This window comes from Crocodylus porosus, unplaced genomic scaffold (assembly GCF_001723895.1).
Source record: "Crocodylus porosus isolate Cpor-Errol unplaced genomic scaffold, CroPor_comp1, whole genome shotgun sequence".
In the NCBI taxonomy this organism is placed as follows: domain Eukaryota; kingdom Metazoa; phylum Chordata; order Crocodylia; family Crocodylidae; genus Crocodylus; species Crocodylus porosus.
Window position 1 is genome coordinate 2,768,969 of NW_017728947.1, and position 12,741 is coordinate 2,781,709.

Genomic DNA, 12,741 nt, shown 5'->3' on the forward strand with positions numbered 1-12,741 from the left:
GGCAGAGTGGGAGGTCCCAGAGTCCTCCTTAGTCCTGGAGGGAGACGGTGCTCTCCCCTGCGGCTCCCGGGGCAGAAGGGCCTGGCAGTAGGAGTCTATCTCCTGCTCGCAGTCCCTGATGGCACGCAGTCTCTGGACTGTGGCCTGGAGCTCTTCCAGCTGGTCCCTTGATTTAATTCGGATTCAGAAATTTGGCCACCGAATCAAGCTGAATCTCCTCTGAATCGAATCAGTACCTGAAGCTTTGCACAGCCCTAATACATACCACTGACTTTAAATTGAGCTGGGATTGAACAATTGTTCTGACAGATTCAATCCTTCAGTCTCATGTGGATAATACTTCTCTCATCCTTTCTCCTACTTGTCTACTTGATCTTGAAGGCCTTCAGGTAGTTGCTTTGTTATTGTGTATGTGTACAGCACTAAACATAATGAGGCTCCAAAAGCTGTTGGAGCATGTAGGTGCTACTGCAGTACAAATAATAAAAAATAACTATGTGTGTTATAAAGAAGGTAAAGTCGGAGAAACACCTGTATTCAAAAAAATTTCCCAAAAATATTTTTCAAAAACGTAAGTACAATGGTTCTAATGATAATAATCAAGCCAAAAAGGCATTTATTTTTAACTGTAATGTCTACGCATATATTCTGTTAATGATTTGGGATCTTGAACAGCATTTGTTATTTATTTTTATTTGTGACCATGATGATTCCCATAGCTCTTTATGCAAGAATAGCAAAGTTATCCGGGAGACTTGGGCTTGTTCCAACCTGGGTAATTCCACTCAGCCTATCTAAATTACTCCTGTCTTTTCAGATGCTGTAATAAATGTATTGCTCTTTTCCTGTCTGAAACTAGTTCCGTGAGTTTCTAAAAAGCTGGAAAGCCGTTTAAATAGGAACTGTATTTTCCCTCCCTCTCGCTCTCACTCAGATAAACTAGTCAAATAGGTAACTCAGCAGCAGATATTTTTCATACTTAGTCTTATCCAAATATAAAATTTTCTGAGCGGGGAAAATTATTACTTCCCTGCCCCCAAATTCCACCCCAGCTGAATTTATTCCTGTAATCTTGTTTGTCCTCATGATTCACTGTCTCTCTTTTTTCTTTCTTGTAAAAAATCATATTTCTGGTTGAGAGAGACAGTAAGGGGAGTCAGAAACATTATTTTTGTACTTGTATTAAGAAAACACAGAAATCTATATTAAGAAAAGAATAGAATGACTGAAAAAAATCATGTACCACTGGTCTCCAGCCTTTTTAAGTAGGAGATCACCTCTGGCATTTGAAAGCAACCCAAGATCTACTGGGAACCGCCACCCCATCCCCTCTCACCAGCAGGTACGTCTGTGGGGTGGGAGGAGAGGGTCAGATTGAGGAAGAGGGAGAAAAGATTATTTGGGGGCGTGCCTCCCCAGCAGGTAAGTCCCATCTGGCTGGGGCCCCACTCAGCTTATCCCTTCTCTTGTCTTGGCAGCACTGTCCTTTGCCACGGAGGCCTTGATCAAGCCCCTGCCCCTTTCCTCCCCTACTGACTGACCTGCTGGGCTGAAGCGTGCATGTGCATGCATGTGGGCACTCGCCCCCCCTTCCCCCTGATTGACTCCAAGAGGCTCCGAGATCTACCAGTGGATCAAGTTCTACTGGTTGGTGACCACCGATGTACACTGTGCTCATTCTATACTATATTGGCAATCTACTGTAGATAATGTGCCTGGATACAAAAATCACTTGTGAGCATATTCAACAGGCATTCGGTAAGAAGGTTCTGAGTTTTTCTCTTTTAAGCAAAATTTAACAAAGCTTCATCCTTGTTATGGCATCATACTGCACTCCTCAGTGACCATCTCCTAAGACTGCTGATGAGTCAGTGATTAAGGTAGTAGGACTGGGACTCAAGAAATGAAGGCTTTATTCCCTGCTTTACTATAGGTATTTTGTATGAACAGCAAGTCATTTATTATAGCTGTGCCTCAGTTCCTTATCTGTAAAGAGAATATACTAGTTTTTCCCTACCTTGGGTGTGTTTTGAGGATAAAGAATTATGAGGAGCTCAAATATATACATGGCCCTAGTTCTTGGTAGGTTGGTATGTATAAGTATATACATACAATATGCTTGGTGGAAATTACTTCCTTAAACAACTCTTTACAAAGTGCTCTAGGGTAAACCTGTCTCAACTTGAGGAACAAAAGAAAATCATGAGTCTCCTATGGGGTCCCTCCTTTATATTAGTTTTGTTCTGCAAATTCTAAAATTTAGATTTAAGTAAATATAAAAACTCCTCTACTATAATCATGTGCTTGTTCTTCGCTCTACTATGTGAATAGTTCTGTTGAACTCAGTGGCTAAGTACAGAGGTTCAAAAAGCCCCAGATGGAATTGATTCAATCTCTGCAAGTTTTTCTAAACTGCATAGCTTGGACCAATTAGGAACTGAACTGACAGCCTACGAATCACTATATATATATTAAAACCCCATGATTTATTACAGTTAGGTCCACAAATAAGCAATCATCCCAGACACACCAAAAAAACTAATCTACAGTCAGACCCTGAGAAACTACTTCATCTGCTCTCAGGAGAATACTTGTAATTCCCATCTCACCAAAGAAAACTGAAAACTACCTTTATTCAGCATGGACGCTCCATCATACCCTACTGACTGCACATTCCTTGGTTCTCACCTACCATCCCATACTTGTGTTGATAAGAAAGCCATCAAACAGTTACAGCCTATACTCAAAAAAGACCAAACCCCAAGGGCTTTCATACAGCCCTCTGAACTTGCCTAATTCATCATTGGAAGTAAATATTGATCAACAGGTATGGAAAGAAGTATAGAGGACAGAGACACTAGAACACAGGAAGGAGAACATTTTTCACAGAAAAAAACCCCATTCCCTTTCCGACCTCCCAGTCCTTGTGCTCAAGGGAAATTTACAAAACACTTCCAAAGTATGGGCTTAGCTACCTGTACTCTAAGAACCAGGAATTTAACACACAGTGGGCATGTCTACATGAGACACAGACTGTGCAGTAGCCCATACTATTGTGCAGTAGCATCAGGATGGAAAAACTGTGACACAAAGGTACTGTGCAGTAGTATTAGGCAAAAGGCATTTAGAACTTGTATAAATGAGTACTACATAAATGCAGAGTAATGACTGGGCAGTAGTGCCTCATGTAGATGAGCCCATTGACTCCATAGCCCATTATAATCTACCTGTAATCTCTGCACTCTACAGATGATAATAACCCTCTTGAATGGTCTTGCTCTTCCACTTACCAGGTTACCCTCAGGTTAGTTTATTTCTCTTGTCTGTTAGTGACCTGATAAGATCTCTTGTGTCCTCTTTTTATTTATATATAGAATTTTGCACACGCTTTTGTTCTGCCTGCTATTTAGCTCTGCTGTGTCTGCTTTTCTCGGAGACCTGAAGAAGGGTACAGCATTGTCTGACACTGATCTATATCCCTCCCAAATATAAGTTAGTCCAATAAAAGATATCACCCACAAAAAAATCCTTGCCTCAAGATGCAAGTCAGTCTGACTTCTGTTTTATCGAGAGTTCAGAACACTCTCGTCTGCTATTTAAATCACATATATATATATACACCCTACTGAGTGATATCTTTTTACTTGTATGCTTAGTGGGATAAACCTGCCGGTAAAACGGGGACAAAATTGCTAGGATGATAACCTGCGATAAGTTAAAAATGTTTAGATGAAATACTTTTTACTAAAGATGCACCTTTATTGACACTGAAATAATCCAAAAGAACATGCTGATTTCAATGATATTTTTAGTTAGATGTCATTTTGATAATATCTGATTTAGTGATTTTTTTGTTAATGGTCTTTTCATATGTCAAAATGAAATGACACTTTAGACATATTAATATAGTACATTATAAATAAATCAAAACAAAATTAATCAACACATTTGAAGAATTTTCTGTATGTTATCAAAAGACTTAAAGGGCAATATTTGAATAAATCCTAAATTTAAATATATTTTTAGAACTTTTGTTTTGATAAACTCTGGTGTAATTATACTTGGAGCACATACAAATACAGTAAGAAGGAAATATAATTGCTATAAATGTATTAAGTGAGTTAACACTAAAAAATAAACAGCCATATTGGTTATGCCTATACTGATATTTAGGGTTGACTTTAAGTTCATGCTAAAGTCATATCCCCTACCTAGTTATACCAGTTGCCATCCTTTTTAGACTTAAGGCACCCTTCAGAAAATGCCACTCGCTGTTGGATTGCAGAAAAATAGTAGAGCAATTCTTCTGTTGCAAAGAATTCAGAAGACCACAATAGGTCAGAATGGCTTTTACACTATGGATTTCTATTTGGAATCCCTGGATTTATGTTTTGTTTTGTGAATCATCTGTAAGTTTTTGCACATCTAACAGTGCAAATATTGCATGGTGCCCTTAAAAAGTTCTCATAGCACCCCAGGGTGCCATGACACCCTGGTTGAGAAACAGTGATCTATACTATAAACCTCTTAGCTTTATTTCTTATGGAAGTCCTTCCTGTCCCTGGAAGTTCTGCTGAATTTTCAGATACAAGATTTCCTCTACCCTTGCCTGATTCCCAGTTCTCCCATTTCTGCAGTGTGTTTGGAATTTACCTGCATACCACAAGCCCTGAATACAAGATATGAGCTAGTCACACTTCCACAATTCCTGACTTCCATTCCAGCTCTTGTAAGCCCCACTTTTTCTGTTGCCCACAAGTAATGAGAAAGGTGAAGAGACAAGTAGCCTTCAGACTGATTCAAAGTCTCCACAAAAGAGAACCTGCAATCCATCTTAGTATATAGGGTGCAGCTACACATGCCCTTTAATGCACATTAGCCTAGTTTAATGTGCATTAAATCATCAAAAAAATATGCTCTTTAGCTAATATGCATGAAAGTAGGCTAATATGCATTTTTTTTCACAATGGAGGGAATTTTTACACGTGGTCCAAGGATGAAGGAAGCAGCACTTTAATTAAAGTGGCTCTGATACATTTTGTGTATCAGCATCCCTGTACTTAAAAATGGCAGCAGTGGGTGCTTGAACTAACTCACTAAATGAGATTTAGATCAAGTGCCTGCCCTCACCAACATTTTTAAGTACAAGGGCACTGATACATGAGGCACAGGAGACTGCTGGAGCATGGCAATCGCCTTGTTCCAGCAGACTCAATTAATCTAGTTTGCTCCAACACACTGTAATCACAGCATGTTAGAGCAGCTTCCATACTCGCGTGTAGGCACCGGGATGTACTACATTACCTAAGCGCATTAATAAACATGTAGACATGCCCAGTGTGAATGGTTTGGTGCAGGGTAAAAAGATATGAAATAGAGAGGGAAGGAGAGCTTGCATAAATTGGGCAGGTTCAGAGACAACCCCAATACTGCCCTATACCATTATAGGTAACACTATGGGTGTATGCAAGGGGTTAGAAAGAGGATGAAAGTGATCATCATTGCATCAGGATCTGCCATTAGCACTCAGAACAACCTGGTGGCAAGCATAAATTGATGGGGGTGCTATTGGCAACACTAGCCACCCTGAGACCCTGATTCAGCAAGACCTAACTTTAAGCACTGCAATAGGCCCAGTAAAGCTATTAGGACTATTCACATACTTAAAGTCAGGCATATCATAGAATCATAGAAAATTAGGGTTGGAAGGGACCTCAGGAGGTATTCTAGTCAAACCCCTGCTCAAAGCAGGACTATCCACAACTAGATCATCCCAGCCAAGGTTTTGTCTACCAGGGTCTTAAAAAACTCCAAGAATGGACATTCCACAAGCTCTCTGGGTAACCTCTTCCAGTGCTTTACTATCCTCCTTGTGAGAGAGTTTTTCCTAATATCTAACCTAAACTTCCCTTGCTGCAACTTGAGACCATTGCTGCTTGTTCTGTCATCTGCCACCATGGAGAACAGTCTAGTTCTATCTTCTTTAGAACCATCCTTCAGGTAGTTGAAAACTGTTATTAAATCCCTCTTCACACTTCTCTTCTACAAACTAAATAAACCCAGTTCTCTTAGCCTCTCTTCATAATTCATGTTTCCCAGCTCCCTAGCCATTTTTTTTGCCTTCCACTGGACTCGCTCCAATTTGTCTACATCCTTTCTGTAGTCAAGGGCAATAAACTAGAGACAGGACTCCAGATCTGGCCTCACCAGTGCCAAACAGAGAAGAATAGTTACTTCCCTCTATCTGCTGGCTATGCTCCTAGTAATGCAGCTCAGTACTCCATTAGCCTTTGCAACAAGGACACACTGTTGGTTTATATTCACTGGGGTGTGCAAAGCTTTGGGTGGTGATTCGATTTGGAGAAGATTCAGCCTGAGTCAGTGGCCAAATCTCTGAATCTGAATTGAATCAGTGGACCAATTAAAAGATTCAAAGCTCTCTGAATCTTTGGAAAAGATTCAGAGAACTTTGATGATTCTGGCAGTCCCCAGTGGCTACAGCAGATAGCTGCAGCTGACTCTGAGCTGGTACTTGGAGGGGAGCATGGGGGGACCCCTGCCAGCCCCCAGCCCCTTCCTGCACCCCCCAGGTCCCCCACGGGTGCCCCGCCCATCCCAGCTCCTGGCTTTTTAAAAAAATGCCCCAGTGCTTACCAGGTGCTGCCAAGTGGGGACAGGCAATCCCTACTGCCCCTCACTGCCCCATGCTGCATGGGGGGCTCTGCATGAGCCCCCCAACCTCCCCCCCTTGCTTCCCCAGCTCTCCCATGGGTGCCCTGCCCATGGCCAACTCAGGCCCTTTAAAGAAAAAAAAAGGAGAGAACCCCCCAGGACTCACTGCTCCTGCAGTAGCCTTGGGGCTTTGGGGGGCTCATGCAGAGCCCCACACATGGCGTGGGGCAGCAAGGATCACTCCCCGCCTGGCAGGAATGGTGAGTCAAGGGGGGTCTTTTTCTTTTTTCTTAAGGCCCAGAGTCATGGCAGGCAGGGCAGGCATGGAGGAGGACTGGGATGGGGGGAGGGGGAGGGGGCTCATGACAGAGTCCCCCATGCAGCGTGGGGCAGTGGGGGGAAGCAGGGATCGCCCCCCTCCACCCGGCAGCACCCACTGAGGATTTTTTTTAACAAGTGCCGGGAGTTGGGGCAGGTAAGGCAGCCATTAGTGGGCTGGGGGGGGATGGCCTACTTGATTCAGAGATTCAGAGATTTGGCAACAGCCGAATTTTCTAATCAGATTTGGCCAAACTGATTTGGGACAGTGATTTGAATCACTTAATTGAATCACCATCCCCCAAATCTGCTGAATCCAAAGTGAATACTAGCCGCTTCGCACAGGCCTAATATTCAGCTTATTGTCCACTGTAACCCCCAGGTCCTTTTTTCCAGAGCTGCTGCTTAACCAGTTAGTCTCCAGCCTGTTCCACTGCATGGGATTGTTTCATCCTAAATGCAGGACTTTGTACTTGTTCTTATTGAACCTCATGGAGATTTTTGTTCTAATCCACCATTTTGTCAAGGTCTCTCTGTATCCTAGCCCTGTCTTATGTTTAAGCAGTTAACTACACTAAGGCTCAAAAGAGGTAGAATAAAGATGAATCTGACACTTCAGCTCCTTCCATTCCCACCAATCAGCTAAAGTGAGTGGCCACAGGAAGGAAACACCCTTCATTGTGCCAAATGATGACTTATGAACCTGCTTGGAAATTTTCCAGTGGAACATTTTTTTCCATGGGAAAATGTCAGTTTGTTGAAAGAAACATGTTCTGCATGAATGTCTCTGTTTTGACTCCTCCCTGGTCCCCTTGCCACCCTCACAACTGTCCAAGGCTGTGTCTTAATGGCACAGTTTGTCCCCATCTCACTAATTAGGTTTAATCTTTAATTTCGAGTTTTGGCACCTTTTATAAACCTCCAACAGCAGAACTTCTGTCATTTTTGTTATTCCAGTTACTATTATTTCAGAAAGAACAGGCTAGGGGAATATAGCTGGTTAGGTAGAAGAAAAGGCTGTGCCTCAGATACAGACCTTCACTGTACAAAACCAAATATGACTTGACTTGAGACATTACGTAATGTGGCCTATCAGCTCATTCCATCAGGATGCCAACATTTTTTATTTCTTTGCACTGTGTAGATTTTATTACGCTCATTAAGTGGCACTTCTCTAATCTCTGGTTTTAACATACGTCAATAAGAAATAACTGCAGGCAAGCGCATTAGAAACTCCTTATCTTTTCTTACTCTTTATCTCGTTCTGCCACCATCCTATATTTTCTGGGACTTGTTTATTGACGCCAAATTGTTCCTTTATATTTGCAGTAATAAAACAATGTGTGTTTCCTTTCAGAAACAGTGGAAAAATCTTCCATATGGCAATGCCTGGTGTTCACTGCGAATAATCTACTATGACTTGATCATTTTAAATATGTATTGTTCCTTGATTACAAGAATAATCAGAGTTTATCTTAGTTCTTCATCTCCATTCACTGACTATATATTCTTTAACCCTCATCTGTACTGTTCCCCAGATCTTGGGTGATGTCAACTGAGATAGCTTCATTGAATTCAGTGATGCTACCTACAATCCATCCATGAGTATTTGCTAGATTCAGATTTCACATGTAGCTTAGGAGAAATTTCCCCATTATCTTCATGCTGCCTTAAGAATCAATTAGTCCAGTATCTTTTAATTTGTATTGGCTATTTCATGGGCTATCTTAGTATGATTACATTTAGCTGTAAGTTAAATTGCTTTAACCAAGAAGACAGACAATCCTGGTAGCATTTTTCCCAGAGACCTGGGAAGATTGGGATTTATGCACCTTGACTGAAAAAAATGTTGAGTAACTCTCTATGGTAAAAATAATAACATGCCTCATAAGTTATATAACCACTTAGAAAGGAAATGTGCTATGCTACTTTAGACTTGCTCTAAAAATGACATGTGTGGCTTGAGTAGTTAGGCAGGTGGTCCTAAAAGGAAACTTGTCTGTGTCTGCTGATTCAGCCATCAGTCTACAGTAGATCCCATGGTTCCTTCATTTCTTATTCAGTTGAAGCAGTGGCTGGTTGGCTTGTGTATAGTAACTAATACATTGTCTGTGTTCCTAATCATCTCGCCCCAAGCCCACCTACCCCCCAAACCCTTCCTGCAGAAAAGCATCATGGAGTCCTGGAAGATGTGGCCACATTCTTCTTTGTAGGAAGTCTCCAAACTGTTTTATGTTCTTCTGTACCACCTGCTCCCCAGCCCATATTTGTTGCTGCACAGCAGAACCCTGAAGGCTGGATTACCCCATCTTATACACTTACTTTCCATTATGTCAGCAGCACAAAGTAGTCTTAAACCAAAGGAGACAGATGATGGAAAATTTTTACTGCACAGGAAAGCTCACTGCCTGCAGAAGTGGTTCTGCTGCTTTCTGTGTCAGCCACCCACCCAGTTCACCTGGGTAAAAGTAAAAAAGAGGCATATGAAGGGCATGTCAGGGTGGAATGGGGGTGGAGTAAGGAATGGAGTGCATGTGTAATGGAACAAAGCCATAGGACTGCAAAAGAGTAAGGTGAAGCACATAGGATTAGAAAAGGAGGAGAGAGAGCACAGTCTGTTAATAAATTATAAAAGATAGATAATAAATTGTGTCCCATTCTGAGATCTGATTGACATAGCAAGGGTAAAGGGCTAGGAGGAATCCTGAGTATAAGTATGAGGCAATCTGTACTAACTTTGGTACAGAAGTTGTGGGTGTAAACATTTGGCACAGGAGTCAGCCAATCAGTCTTTCCTATTTACCCACTGAAGGAACCCTGTTGTGGCTAGCTGTAGCCAGACTTGGCATAGAGAATATGGCTCTCCTATTCAAGACTCTGTAGGTAATGAAAACTTATTTTCCCAAAAAGATCACATTTACACAAGCCAACTAAAATGTTAGCTAATGGCAATTCCTTTCTTGGTATGTTTAAGCATATCCAACCACAGATTAGGTGCAGACCTGAGCCTCCTATGGAGGTTTTGGTACAGCTTCCTTGAGATGAGTGGAACTACAGACATAAATCAGGAATCAGGACAGTCATTTCCAATATATCTCTGCTAGCCCCCACTTCTCTTACAAAATGATTGATTTGTTTAAAATTAAATCAAAACAATTAAGGTAAAACACATGTTTCCTTTTACCTTCATTTTTTAAAATGTAAATTATCACGCAAAACCCAGAATTTCACCTGTGCATGTATGTCTGCAATGCAACCTATGCATCAGGGGTTGCCTTTATATGTCCATGTCATAATTCATAGACTTTAGGGTCACAAAGGACCTATTAGATCATTGATTCTGACCCCCTGCCCTGGGTAGGAAAGAGTTCTGGGGTCAGATGACCCCAGCCAGGTGTTTGTCCAATCTCCTCTTAAATACCACCAAAGAAGGGGATAGCACCTCCTCTCTTGGAAACGTAGTCCATATTTTGGCAACCTTCACTGTAAAGAATTTTTTCTTGATGTCCAATCTAAATTTGCTCTCCTTATTGAAGAATATTGTTAAAGATTCTCTTTTAAAATCACATATGATCTAGCAAGCAACACTTAAAAAAAGCAATTAAATTTCAAGTCAGTGGGCTATGTTCAGCCAAGCCTGGAATTTCCAAGACCCATTCTGTCATATTGGTGAAACAATATTGGTGGCTACTAAGTGAGTGCAGAAGTAGATAACGGCGTGCTTTGACATCAGTCTAGCAAGATAGAGTCCTTAGATTTGTGTGCCTTCATGAAGACTGACCAGTTGGAAGCAATGCTCCCAGAGGCTCCCACCTCAGGAAAGTTTAGATGTTTAATAGATTCATAGTTGCTAGGGTCAGAAGGGACCTCAACCATCAAGTCTGACCCCCTGCCTAGGCAGGAAAGGGTGCTGGAGTCATATGACCCTCCAGGATGTTCCCAGCAGCCTTGGAGCCAGATGTCTATCTAGCCTTCTTTTAAAAACCCTCAAGGTAGGGGAGAGCACCACCTCCCTTGGAAGCCCATTCCAAATTTTGGCCACCCTTACCGTGCAGAAGTTTTTCCTGGTATCTAGCCTAAATCTGCTCTCTGTCAGTTTGTGAGCAGTATTCCTTGTTACCCCAAGAGGTAATGCATTATTTTTCCCACTAGACTCCCACAAATATGATCCTTCATAATCTTTTCAAAGACCTTTCCAAGGATGGAGATGAGACTGACTGGCCTATAATTTGGATCCTCCTGCCTTCCCTTATTCAAAATAGGGACCACATTCGCCCTTTTCCTGTCCGCCGGGACCTGACCCAAGTGCCATGAGTGCTCAAATAGCCATGCCAGTGGTTCTGCTATGACACTGGTCAATTCTTTCAGTACCCTCAGATGCAGCTTATCCAGGCCTACTGATTTGAAAACATCCAGTCCATCCAAGTGACTCTGCACCAAGTCAGTGTCGACAGTTGGTGGGCTGGTGTCCCTCTGATGCCTATCAAAGAACCCATTAGGAAACTTATCTTGACCCCTGTTCAGGAACACCGAGGAAAAAAACTCATTGAATAGCTCAGCCTTGTCCCCCGCTGACACTAATTGCTCCTCCTTGTTCAGTAAGAATCCTGTGCTGCCCTGTGCCTTCCTTTTACTCCCTACATATCTAAAAAAATACTTTTTGTTGACTTGGTGAACTCACAGCTATCTGTGCCTACTTCAGACTATCAAGTTAAATGTGGCTTATCAATGACATCACAAATGTATGAGCCTTCACATCAATCCAGCATAGTAAAGTTGTCAGAACACTACCCCCACAAAGGTATCTCCTGTGACATAATCGAAATGTGTCCTTGGGACTTTGAGCTTTATGCACAGAATTCAAAAGAAAATGCATATAATCACATGACGAGCACCACTGACTGGCTTAAGAAAGCTGAAATAATAGGTGCTGACAGAAGTGACAATTGTTACTTGATTAGTCCCCTGAAAGCAATCTACAGCTGTGACAGAAGTGTACAGCTTTCAAAAGTGGCTGATCATGTGACAAATTAACCCTCATCTAATGAGGGATCAGATGAAGGCACTCCAAAGTGGAGCACCTTAGGGAACTTATTTTCCTTAGGGTCATTCCATCATGTGATCAAAGCTGTGCTGATGTAGCCCAGCCCCACCCCTGTGACAGAAGTGGGAAGAATGGGAGGCAGGTGTGGGCTGGAGTCTGCCTGGCTTGAGCTGGAGGAGGGGTGGGTGGATTGGAGCTCCCTGCCTTGAGGTCCTCCCCAGCTCCTTCTCCCTGCAGATCAGGTGGGGCAAAGCTCCCTCCTACTCCCTTCTCCCTCTCCCTTCCTTCAGACAGAACTGGAAGGTGGGGGGGGCTAGGGGAGACAGGCTGGAAAGTGGGGCTCAATTTCCACCTCCTCCCTCCCACCCCAAACCTAACAGGCAAATGTCTATTGTGTCTCAGGGGGTGGGGGCATTGCTTTAACTCGTGGTGTTTTCTGTGAAGTGCCATGGTTTAGAGCAGGGACCCGTGTGTCTTTCAGCACCCAATAATATGATAACACACAGGAAATTTTTTCCATCACTTCTTTCAGGACAGAAAGTCTGAGAGACAAAGAATGCATCATAGAGGGTAACACAATCTCAGGGTTCTTTCAAAAAACAATTCTGTCAAAACAGGGGTGAGCTCAGTGTGGTATTTTTTGTTGTTTTTTTTATCCTATGCAAAATTACATTATTGTCATTAATCCTTTTGGCTGTGAAATGGGA

General features: G+C 42.3%; 1 long non-coding RNA gene across 1 annotated transcript in view; it reads left to right on the plus strand.

Annotated features, from left to right (window-relative positions):
* The window catches only part of LOC109321015, a 7,641-nt gene extending 2,378 nt beyond the window's left edge, over positions 1 to 5,263 (plus strand). The window contains exons 2-3 of the long non-coding RNA XR_002103933.1: positions 4,688 to 4,690; positions 5,251 to 5,263. This is a non-coding gene — a long non-coding RNA (uncharacterized LOC109321015). The remainder of the gene's footprint in view (positions 1 to 4,687; positions 4,691 to 5,250) is intronic.
* Positions 5,264 to 12,741: the final 7,478 nt, after the last annotated feature.